This window comes from Melitaea cinxia, chromosome 25, assembly GCF_905220565.1.
Source record: "Melitaea cinxia chromosome 25, ilMelCinx1.1, whole genome shotgun sequence".
Taxonomy (NCBI): Eukaryota; Metazoa; Arthropoda; class Insecta; order Lepidoptera; family Nymphalidae; genus Melitaea; species Melitaea cinxia.
The window spans coordinates 4,317,163-4,329,557 of NC_059418.1; the positions used below are offsets into that span (position 1 = coordinate 4,317,163).

At 53.5% G+C, this 12,395-nt stretch overlaps 1 non-coding gene across 1 annotated transcript; it reads left to right on the plus strand.

Moving 5' to 3' along the window:
* Positions 1 to 10,325: 10,325 nt before the first annotated feature.
* LOC123666353 lies at positions 10,326 to 12,228 on the plus strand. The gene has a single exon (XR_006745245.1). It is a non-coding gene; the product is annotated as a small subunit ribosomal RNA (ribosomal RNA).
* The last annotated feature ends 167 nt before the right edge of the window (positions 12,229 to 12,395 follow it).

Below are 12,395 nucleotides of genomic sequence, written 5' to 3' on the forward strand. Positions count from 1 at the left end.
CGAAGAAGACAGCAGGCGCGATGCTCCAGCCGGTGACCTGGCACACAGCTCCCCGCGGGCACTGCTGTCGCTAGCCAGCAGTGCTGCAAGGCACATCGGAGACGTCATAAAGTCTCCGATTGCCAAGTTAAATAAAGCAGACAGTGCCAGCGTAACCCAGGACCTCGCCACCATAATGGAAGTTGTGTCGCATCTGGCAATAGCGCTGGCAGAATCGGAGAAACAGGTAGACGTGACGAAGACCCGAGCAGCCGTCCTGCAATCTTGTTTGGAAGAGGAGAAGGCAAGGTCGGCAAACGCGGAAGTCAAGGCCGAGCGAGCGGTCACAGCCATTGCGGCATCAGGGCAGATAACAGCTGGGAAGGTGTCTTATGCAGAAAAATTTAAGGCGCAATCGGGACCTGTGGTCGCACTGTATCCGACAGACAAAGGAGCTGAGCTGAAGACAGCTGAAGACACTAAGAGTGCACTAAAGTCCTCCGTGGCTCCCGCCGCTCTCAATATAAAGGTCGACAAAGTTAGAAGGCTAGCTGGAGCTGGAATACTAGTCCAGACTAAGACGAGAGAGGATTTGGAGAGATTAAAGTCGGCCATCCCACCTACATTGAAGGCATCAGAGCCAAGGAAACGCCAGCCATTGGTGGCCCTAAAGAACGTAGAAGGGAGAGCTGAGGACTTCGCAGCTATCCTAAAGGCACTAAAAGAGCAGAACTTCAAGGATGATCCAAATTGGCCCTTGCAAAAGTTGGAAGAAAGCTGCAAGCTGGCCTTCCGTAAAAGCAGATTTGGAGGTGAAAGGACCACAGTGGTTATGGCGTGCGACCCCAAGCTGCGAAAGGCTCTTCTCGACAAAGGCAGAGTTTACATAGGGTGGGAGGTCGTAACCGTGGACGACTTCACAACAGCGATCTGCTGCCGGCGGTGCCAGCTCTATGGCCATGGCGAGGGCTCTTGTAAGGCGGAAGCCCCGACGTGTGGTAAGTGCGGAGAAACGGGACACAAGGCGGATGATTGCAAATCAGCAACTACGAGATGTGCCACGTGCCACAAATTCGGCCGCAGCAAGGAAGCAAGCGAGCACAAGACGGCCAGTGCGGACTGCCCTGCTCGCCGACATGCCGAAGTAAGACTGGCGGAACGCACGGCCTATTAATGGCACCACCACACATCACCGTCGGACAGGTCAACTTGGCGGGAGCTAGGACGGCCACCACTGAGCTACCCCTAGTCGCCGAGGAAATGGGGCTGGACGTCGTTCTGGTCCAGGAACATTATCCTAGCCCCCACATCATACAGCAAGAAACTCACGCCAAGGCTGGGGTATACCTGCGCAGGAGGGACATAGCATGCGCAGCACTCAGGCATCTATCGAACAGCCACTGCATGGTGTGTCACCTCCAAATAGATACGGACGGAGTGTACATCATATCGGCGTACTTTCAATACGCAGAAGACATTGACCTGCACTTGCGACATCTAGAAACGGTGCTAGCGAGCCTGAGAGGCCAACGCATAATTATAGGGGTAGACTCAAACGCGCACTCTCCGATGTGGTACTGCGAGAGGAGGCAGTACACAGGACGCGGACCAGACGTCACGCACCGTCGGGAATCGATGGAGGCGTTTATCCTGGCACATGGACTCCGTTTGGCGAACGTGGAGAACCAGCCGGCAACGTTCGCTGGGCCAGCGGGCTCATCCAACATCGACCTTACTCTGATGAAAGGCACCCCGGTAACGGGGTGGAGAGTGCACGAGAATAAGATAGACAGCGACCATCGACTGATAACATTTGTGGTGGCCAAGAAGAAGACTGACAACGGGGTCGACTAGGGCGCTGAGTCGCCGGGTAAACCAATGAGGTTTCGGGATCGTGGGGTGGATTGGGCTCATTTTGAGGACCAGATCCGGCTCAGAGTGGGTACGTCTATGAAGTGGAATCGGTCTGCAACGAGAATCGCTGCTCAATTCACCAGATTGGTGAAGAGCACTCCGCTGCAGACTCTAGGTCTAAAAAGGGAGGGTACTTTTGAGCGGGGCTATGAGTGGTGGACTCCGGACCTCGATCGGCTGCGTCGGGAGTCTTACCGCCTGCGTAGGGTCTGGCAGGCTGCTCGTAAACGCGAGAGCCCCGATGAGGAGGCTGCCAGGCAGAGATTCCACTCATGTAGGCGTAGGTATAGGGTGGCAATGGAGGAGGCGCAACTTTTGCATTTTAAGAATATCGCCAATTCCGGAAACTTGGACCCATGGGGACAAGCTTACCGAGCCGCGAGTGGGAGGATTCGTCCTCCCCATAACGTAGTAAATGGCACGAAGTTTGCCGAAGGTTATGCTGGGGGCGTCGGGGAAGCCATGACGAATTTACTGAGGGCGCTGTGCCCGGACGACGACGCGGGGCGTGATACTCCGTATCACCGTCAGGTGCGCGTCATGGCGGCTCTGACGCCTACAGGTGAAGATGCCCCTCCTCCGACTGTCGAGATGGTGGGGTCAGTAGTCAGGGAGCTTCCCAACACCGCACCGGGTATCGACGGGATTACCGCTCGCATAATAAAGCACGTTTGGGCAGCCGCGCCGGGTGAAACGGCAGAAGTGTTTAGGCGATGTGTCCAGGAGGGCTCTTTTCCGGGTACGTGGAAGGACGGCAGGTTGGTTGTCTTACCGAAAGGTAATGGCAAGCCTCTTGCCGACCCAAAAGCGTACCGGCCCGTCACGCTGTTGCCGATCTTTGGTAAGATTTTGGAACGAATAATGATAAGATGCGCACCGCAAATGACGAAAGGTCTGTCGGACTGCCAGCACGGATTCACGCGAGGGCGGTCGACGGTCTCCGCGCTGAGGAGCATCCTTGGCGTGGCTCGTGGGAGCTCGTCGAAATATGTACAGGCGATATTTTTGGATATTTCTGGGGCCTTTGATAATGCCTGGTGGCCCATGATACTGCTGAAATCGAAGCGGGGGGGTTGCCCGCCTAACATCTACAGGATGCTGGCGGACTACTTCGTCGATCGAAGAGTAGGTATGTTCGTGGGCCGCTCGGTAGTGTGGAAGGAGGCCACTATGGGCTGTCCGCAGGGATCGGTGCTGGGACCTACGCTTTGGAATGTGTTGATGGACGATTTGCTTAAGCTGCCATTCCCTGGGGGGGTCAGTATCGTGGCATATGCCGACGATGTGACGATCCTGGTCGAGTCCGGTGCCCGGGCGGGCCTGGAGGAAAAATCCAGTGCGGCACTAAAGCTCGTCGGTGAGTAGGGCGCGAGAAATCGACTGGAGTTTTCCCCTGCCAAGTCATCCACGATGACCATCAGGGGTAAGCTCCAGCGTCCGCCCACCATCAGATTCGGGAGTAACTCGATCAGGAGCGTCACGTCGACCAAGGTACTGGGGGTGGTGGTGGACGCAAGTCTGTCCTTCGCGCAGCATGCGGTGGACATAGGGGAGAGGGCGGCAAATTGCTTCGGCAAGATGTCGAGAGTGTCGGCATGCTCCTGGGGGGTTCGGTACAGTGCCCTTAAGGTACTGTACAAGGGTACTTTCGTGTCGACCGTAACGTATGCTGCAGCATGTTGGTATGAGCGTGCGTCCCTTCACGTTGTGCGGAGCGCGCTTTTGCGCACCCAGAGACCCGCCTTGGTTCTTCTAACCAAGGCGTATCGCTCGACGAGCACTGACGGACTGGCGGTTCTGGCCGGTGTGCTGCCGGCCGACCTCGAGGTGATCCGGGCGGGCAGACTAGGCGCTCTACGCGAGTCCGCGGCTACCAAGGAGGAGCTACGGCGTGCCAAACTCACAGAGGCTGAGTCCGCTCTTGCCGCATGGCAGGAGCGTTGGGACACGTCGACCCACGGGAGGGAGTTGTATCGGTTTTTCCCGGATGTGAAGGCTCGTTTCAAGGCGACTTGGATCGAGCCTGACTATGAAACGTCCCAAATCTTGACGGGCCATGGGTGTTTTAGGGGGAGGCTTCACAGAATGAAGTTGTCCGCTGTGGGGTCATGCTACTGCGGCGAAGCCGCAGAGGAAGACGTACACCACGCACTCTGGGAATGTCCTCTGTATAGGGAAGAGCGTGCCCATCTGCTGGACGGCATCGTGGTGCAAGAGGTGGGTCCGGTTTACTACCGCGATCTCGTGGCTTCGGCGGCGAACTTTGGTAGGCTGCGGGATTTCGCGCGGCGATGGCATAAAATCAGGAACGACCTCGAGAAGAACGGAGGCAACGTCAGCGGAAACCACGATAGGTAACGAAGCCCATCGCAGATAGCAGTGCGCACTGTCGGCGAACACCGAAGGCGTATCTGTGTCGTCCGCCCCAGAAAGGGGAGAAGGACTAAGGGACAAGAAGTCGAGAGTAAAATAACTTGTCGGGAATGGAAGCGTGCGCACCTGAAGGGAGAGAACCCGAGACAGTAGGGTGCGCACTCCCATGTTTGGGCCCGTATAACCACGACCGGTTGATAGGGCCATGGGTTGGAGGTGGGACTTGTCCCTATCTACTACTTCGGTGACAGCCGTCAACCGTGCAACATCGTTTTTTGTAGTGCTCCGTGTTAAAAATCCGTTTTGTGGTTTTTCTCGTGTGTGTTACGAAAATATTGTGATTGCCGTGTGCGATAGATCCTGGAGCGTCGATTGTCGTTGAAAACGCTCAAATCCGCCCAGGGATCGCCGGGAAATAAAGGGATAAAGGACCCATAAACTTGACAGTATATTACAGTGCGTGGACACATAGGTTAGTTTAGCTTAGTTAGTGACATTTTCCAGAGTATTCCCGAAATACTCTGGAATTGGTGAGTGTGGTATTAAGGACGCGTGGATACAGTGAAAATTGCTGGAAATATCAACGGATTTCCGGGATCTCCGTGGATTTATTTTCTCCGGCAATTGCGTGCAACCACAAGGGGGTAGACTGACATTTGACTCTTGTCATCTGTCACGTCCAATTTATATTATTTGCCTTACTAGTATATTAATCTGTATTATTTATGTTATTTTAAATTGCTTTATATTACATTAGTATTTTTTTAAGTTAACTGGCTACATCTGGCCATAGCCATATAGATATCTATCTGGGTGTAGCCATATATTTATTAGTTACATTTTAGTTGGTAGTATTGTAGTTTTAGTATAGTTTATTTTAGCATAGCAGTAGGTGAGTGTCTGGAACATGACAGACTCCGACGAGGGGGGGGGGGCTCCCAGTAGAACGCCGCCACCTTTTCGCCCGCGTGTCTCGTTGCTGCGAACGCCGCCGACTCCGAAAACATATCACACGAGTGCGGAGGAAGACTCAGAGGTGACTCAGGCAATAGCCAGCGCGACCGCGAGAAGGGTTTACGACGAAGTTATGCAGGCGCTGTCGCCGCCGAAGGGTACTCCCGCGACCACCCTGCCAGGCCCGTCCAAAAGGCTATTGTCTCCGGAAGAGATGGGGGCGCAGAAGAAGCTGCGAAGACGACAGGGGAAGCAGTGTTCGGCAATTAAAACGACTCTCACTCTTCCCGGTGAAGTGGACGTCAGCGCTGTGGACCCGGGGACGCCGGGGACTGCGGATTTCCGCACACCGTGTTCTACAGACGACGAGGACGGAAGGCGTGACGCCCCCGACAGCAGCTTGGCCCACATCACGCCGCGTGAACTGCTGGCGCTAGCTAGCAGTGCTGCGAAGCATATCGGGGACATTATCAAGTCTCCGATCGCAAGGCTTAACAAAGCAGACAGCGCTAGCGTGACACAGAATCTAGCAAAAATTATGGAAGTCGTTGCGCATATGGCCATAGCCATATCGGAGGGAGAAAAGGCTATTGACATCGCGAAAGCTCGAGCAGTCGATCTGGAGTCATGCCTGCAGGAGGAGAAGGCCAGATCAGCAAGCGCCGAATCGAAGGCTGGTCATGCTGCAGCCGCCAGTGCCGCATCAGCTGGGAGGCAGTCATCCTATGCCGAGAAGCTGAAGCAGCAATCGGGACCGGTGGTCGCGGTGTACCCCACCGATAAAGACGTAACGAAAACAGCTGAGCAAACGAAGACCATATTGAAGACCTCCGTAGCTCCCGCCGCTCTCAACATCAAAGTGGACAAAGTTAGAAGGCTTGCTGGAGCCGGGGTCCTCATTCAGACGAGAACCCGGGAGGACCTAGAGAGGCTAAAATCGGCAATCCCACCGACGTTAAGGGCAACGGAGCCGAGGAAGCGCCAGCCACTGGTGGCTCTTCGAAACGTGGAGGTAAGGCCGATGATTTTGCGGCCATACTGAAGGCTCTCCACGAGCAAAATTTCAAAGGAAATGACGAATGGACTCTAGAAAAGATGCGCGGCAGCTGCAAGCTGGCTTTCTACAAAAATAGATACGGAGGCGAAAGAACCACAGTGGTTATGGCGTGCGACCCTAAGCTGCGAAAGGCTCTTCTTGACAAAGGCAGAGTTTACATAGGGTGGGAGGTCGTAACCGTGGACGATTTCACAACAGCGATCTGCTGCCGGCGGTGCCAGCTTTATGGCCATGGCGAGGGCTCTTGTAAGGCGGAAGCCCCGACGTGTGGTAAGTGCGGGGAAACGGGACACAAGGCGGATGACTGCAAATCAGCAACTACGAGGTGTGCCACGTGCCACAAATTCGGCCGCAGCAAAGAGGCAAGCGAGCACAAGACGGCCAGTACGGACTGCCCTGCTCGCCGACATGCCGAAGTAAGACTGGCGGAACGCACGGCCTATTAATGGCACAACCACACATCACCGTCGGACAGGTCAACTTGGCGGGAGCTAGGACGGCCACCACTGAGCTACCCCTAGTCGCCGAGGAAATGGGGCTGGACGTCGTTCTGGTCCAGGAACATTATCCTAGCCCCCACATCATACAGTGCGATAATAACGCAAAGGCGGGGGTATACCTGCGGAGGAAGGATGTCGCATGCGCGGTACTGAGGCAACTATCCAACATGCACTGTATGGTGTGCCACCTACAACTGGATGCAGATGGCGTGTATTTAATATCTTGTTACTTCCAGTACTCGGACGACATAGACGTACATCTACGACACCTGGAGATGGTACTAGTCAGCCTGAGAGGGAAACGTGTCATAATAGGGGTAGACTCAAACGCGCACTCTCCGATGTGGTACTGCGAGAGAAGGCAGTACACCGGACGCGGACCAGACGTCACGCACCGTCGAGAATCGATGGAAGCGTTTATCCTGGCACATGGACTCCGTTTGGCGAACGTTGAGAACCAGCCGGCAACGTTCGCTGGGCCAACGGGCTCATCCAACATCGACCTCACTCTGACGAAAGGCACCCCGGTAACGGGGTGGAGAGTGCACGTGAACCGTATTGACAGCGATCATCGCCTGATCACATTCGTGGTGGCCAAGAAGACTGACAATGGGGTCGACTCGGGCGCAGGGTCGCCGGATGAACCAATGAGGTTTCGGGATCGCGGGGTGGACTGGGCACACTTCGAGGATCAGATCCGCCTCAGAGTAGGAACGGGGATTAAGTGGAACCGGCCTGCAACGCGAATCGCTGCTCAGTTCACCAAATTGGTAAAGAACACTGCGTTGCAGACACTGGGGCTGAAACGGGAGGGTAACCGCGAGCGGGGGTTCGAGTGGTGGACTCCGGACCTCGACCGGATGCGTCGCGAGACTTACCGCCTGCGTAGGGCCTGGCAGTCTGCTCGCAAACGCGAGAGTCCCGACGAGGAGCCTGCCAGGCAAAGATTCCATACGAGTAGGCGTAGCTATAGGGTAGCTATGGAGGAGGCGCAACTCGTGCATTTTAAGAAAATCGCAAATTCCGGAAACTTGGACCCATGGGGACAAGCCTACCGAGCCGCGAGTGGGAGGATCCGTCCTCCCCATAACGTAGTAAATGGCACAAAATATGCCGAAGGTTATGCTGGGAGCGTCAGGGAGGCCATGACGAATCTCTTAAAGGCATTGTGCCCAGACGACGACACGGGGCGGGATTCTACGTACCACCGTCAGGTACGCGTCATGGCGGCTCTGAAGCCTTCAGGTGGAGATGCCCCTCCTCCGACCGTCGAGATTGTGGGAAGAGTAGTCAGGGAGCTTCCCGACACCGCCCCGGGTATCGATGGGATTACGGCTCGTATTATTAAACACGTTTGGGCAGCCGCGCCGGTCGAAACAGCAGAGGTGTTTAGGCGATGTGTCCAAGAGGGCTCTTTTCCGGGCACGTGGAAGGATGGCAAGTTGGTTGTCTTACCAAAGGGTAACGGCAAGCCTCTTGCCGACCCGAAAGCGTACCGGCCCGTCACGCTGCTGCCGATTTTTGGTAAGATTTTAGAACGCTTAATGATAAGATGCGCACCGCAAATGACAAAAGGTCTATCGGACTGCCAGCACGGATTCACGCGAGGGCGGTCGACGGTCTCCGCGCTGAGGAGCATCCTTGGCGTGGCTCGTGAGAGCTCGTCGAAGTATGTGCAGGCGATATTTCTTGATATCTCTGAGGCTTTTGATAATGCCTGGTGGCCCATGATATTGCTGAAGTCGAAGCGTGGGGGTTGTCCGCCTAATATCTACAGGATGTTGACGGACTACTTCGTCGATCGAAGAGTAGGTATGTTCGTGGGCCGCTCGGTAGTGTGGAAGGCGGCCACTATGGGCTGTCCGCAGGGATCAGTGTTGGGACCCACGCTCTGGAACGTGCTCATGGACGATTTGCTCAAGCTGCCGCTCCCCGGGGGGGTTAGTATTGTGGCATATGCCGACGATGTGACGATCCTGGTCGAGTCCGGTGCCCGGGCGGGCCTGGAGGAAAAGTCCCAGGCGGCACTGAAGCTCGTCGGTGAGTGGGGCGCGAGAAACCGACTGGAGTTTTCTCCTGCCAAGTCATCCACGATGACTATCAGGGGTAAACTCCAGCGTCCGCCCACCATCAGATTCGGGAGTAACTCGATCAGGAGCGTCGCGTCGACCACGGTACTGGGGGTGGTGATTGACACGAGTCTGTCCTTCGCGCAGCATGCGGTGTACATAGGGGAGAGGGCGGCAAATTGCTTCGGCAAGATGTCGAGAGTGTCGGCGTGCTCTTGGGGCGTTAGCGATGCATGGAAATAAAGATGTACAAAGGTCTCGGCGGTCTTATCGCTAAGAGCGAGCGATTTCTTCCAGACGACTATCGGGCATACTAATGGCTGGCAACTAGGCGTAGAAAAAATAGTGAAGCGGTAGGGAAGTGTGCAAACAGTTGATAAGGAATCGGCATGTAGTTAAAAAACATTACGATATTAAAAGAAGGTAAATATACATACGTACATACATACATACATACATACATACATACATACATACATACATACATACATACATACATACATACATACATACATACATACATACACACATACGTACGTAGACGATACATAGATGATACATAGATAAGTGCATAGATGCATAGATGCATAGATGCATAGATGCATAGATGCATAGAGATACATAGATACAAACAAACAAACTCATTCGAGCGACGGAGGATCGAACTGAACGTCAATTTCGTCGCGGCGCATGTCCGTGTGGTGACGGTCCGGTCGGGTGGCGCGTCTCTCGAAACTCTACCGAAACTAGAAACGGTAGAGAACTTCCTTTGAGGCGCGTCCGACGACTCGATTCGTCAACGCCACGTACACGTATAATGAACTTTATACGTGCTTCGAAAACTGTGCCGATCGACGGACACACGTAAGATCTCTACGTACCACGTAGACGTCGCTCATTCCGGAGTCAAATCCGAAATCCGCGTACGAATACGATTGGTCGTTTTGAGAGATTCAGTGTTTTGGCCGTTTTAATGTCGTCAATCGTTCGACTTAATCGATCGTTCATGGAACTCTTAAAGATTTTCGTCACCGATGAAAAATTTACACAAAAAGACGATCTGGTACGATCACTCTGACACCGGGCGACGGTCCGCTTGTTTTGACGAATCAATTTCGTCGTCAGAATATATTACGTACACTCAGTGTGCGATCGTGTATCTCTCATTTAACTGAGCAGAGAATAAGATCTCGTAGCGAACATTCGAACCGAGCGACCGCTGCGTCGTCGTCGTCGTCCTCGTTTCACATGTCGTCGTCCCGCCGAACGTATCACGCGTCGGCGAGACGGAAACTTGTATAACGTTTGGACACGCTTTCATTTTATGCCAGTCAACCGTTTGCGAGATACGCGTCTAACGCGATCGTCTCTACGGTGTGACGTCTCGCGAGGCGCTTCGCTACGTCGCGAGGCGCTTCGTCGAGAGTTACGTGCGATACGTTCGATGAATTGATTTTCATTCGACAATCGTCTGTTAGCTCCCTGGTTGATCCTGCCAGTAGTTATATGCTTGTCTCAAAGATTAAGCCATGCATGTCTCAGTGCAAGCCGTATTAAGGCGATACCGCGAATGGCTCAATATATCAGTTTTGGTTCCTTAGATCTTACTCAGTTACTTGGATAACTGTGGTAATTCTAGAGCTAATACATGCAATCAGAACTCTGACCAGTGATGGGATGAGTGCTTTTATTAGATCAAAACCAATCGACGGAGGGCGTCTCGTCCGAAGTCGTTAATTTTGATGAATCTGGATAACTTTTGCCGATCGCATGGTCCAGTACCGGCGACGCATCTTTCAAATGTCTGCCTTATCAACTTTCGATGGTAGTTTCTGCGACTACCATGGTTGTCACGGGTAACGGGGAATCAGGGTTCGATTCCGGAGAGGGAGCCTGAGAAACGGCTACCACATCCAAGGAAGGCAGCAGGCGCGCAAATTACCCACTCCCGGCACGGGGAGGTAGTGACGAAAAATAACGATACGGGACTCTTTCGAGGCCTCGTAATCGGAATGAGTACACTTTAAATACTTTAACGAGGAACAATTGGAGGGCAAGTCTGGTGCCAGCAGCCGCGGTAATTCCAGCTCCAATAGCGTATACTAAAATTGTTGCGGTTAAAAAGCTCGTAGTTGCATTTGTGCGCCGCGCTGCCGGTGCACCGCATCCGCGGTGATACCGGCACGTCTGCGGAGCATATCGTCGGTGAGCCGGCGGTAAAACGCCGGTTCAATATCAAAATCCTATCGCGGTGCTCTTCGGTGAGTGTCGAGGTGGGCCGACAATTTTACTTTGAACAAATTAGAGTGCTCAAAGCGGGCTCAAAATGCCGCTTGAATATTTCGTGCATGGAATAATAGAATATGATCTCGGTTCTATTTTGTTGGTTTTCAGAACTCCGAGGTAATGATTAATAGGGATAACTGGGGGCATTCGTATTGCGACGTTAGAGGTGAAATTCTTGGATCGTCGCAAGACGAACATCAGCGAAAGCATTTGCCAAAGGTGTTTTCATCAATCAAGAACGAAAGTTAGAGGTTCGAAGGCGATTAGATACCGCCCTAGTTCTAACCGTAAATATGTCATCTAGCGATCCGCCGACGTTACTACAATGGCTCGGCGGGCAGCTTCCGGGAAACCAAAGATTTTGGACTCCGGGGGGAGTATGGTTGCAAAGCTGAAACTTAAAGGAATTGACGGAAGGGCACCACCAGGAGTGGAGCCTGCGGCTTAATTTGACTCAACACGGGAAATCTCACCAGGCCCGGACACCGGAAGGATTGACAGATTAACAGCTCTTTCTTGATTCGGTGGGTGGTGGTGCATGGCCGTTCTTAGTTGGTGGAGCGATTTGTCTGGTTAATTCCGGTAACGAACGAGACTCTAGCCTGCTAAATAGGCGTCGTCATTTAGGTGTGTCCGATTTCGGTCGGACAACTCACTGGCGGCGTATTAAAATTCTTCTTAGAGGGACCGGCGGCTTCGAGCCGCACGAGATTGAGCAATAACAGGTCTGTGATGCCCTTAGATGTCCTGGGCCGCACGCGCGCTACACTGAAGGAATCAGCATGTTCTCCCTGGCCTAGAGGCCCGGGCAACCCGTTGAAACTCCTTCGTGCTGGGGATTGGGGTTTGCAATTATCCCCCATAAACGAGGAATTCCTAGTAAGCGCGAGTCATAAGCTCGCGTTGATTACGTCCCTGCCCTTTGTACACACCGCCCGTCGCTACTACCGATTGAATGATTTAGTGAGGTCTTCGGACCGACACGCGGTGGCTTCACGGCCGTCGGCGTTGCTGGGAAGTTGACCAAACTTGATCATTTAGAGGAAGTAAAAGTCGTAACAAGGTTTCCGTAGGGGAACCTGCGGAAGGATCATTAACGAAACTGCCGTATTGCGAGACGTATCGCCCTCGAGCGTGAAGTTTCTGCGATATACGCGTAGTGACGCTAATAGACATTCTGTTCAACGACGGAAAAAAACGACGTTGAACAAATAAAACAAAATATAAAAGTCGCGCGCACCGTTTCGCGGTGACCGACCGTAC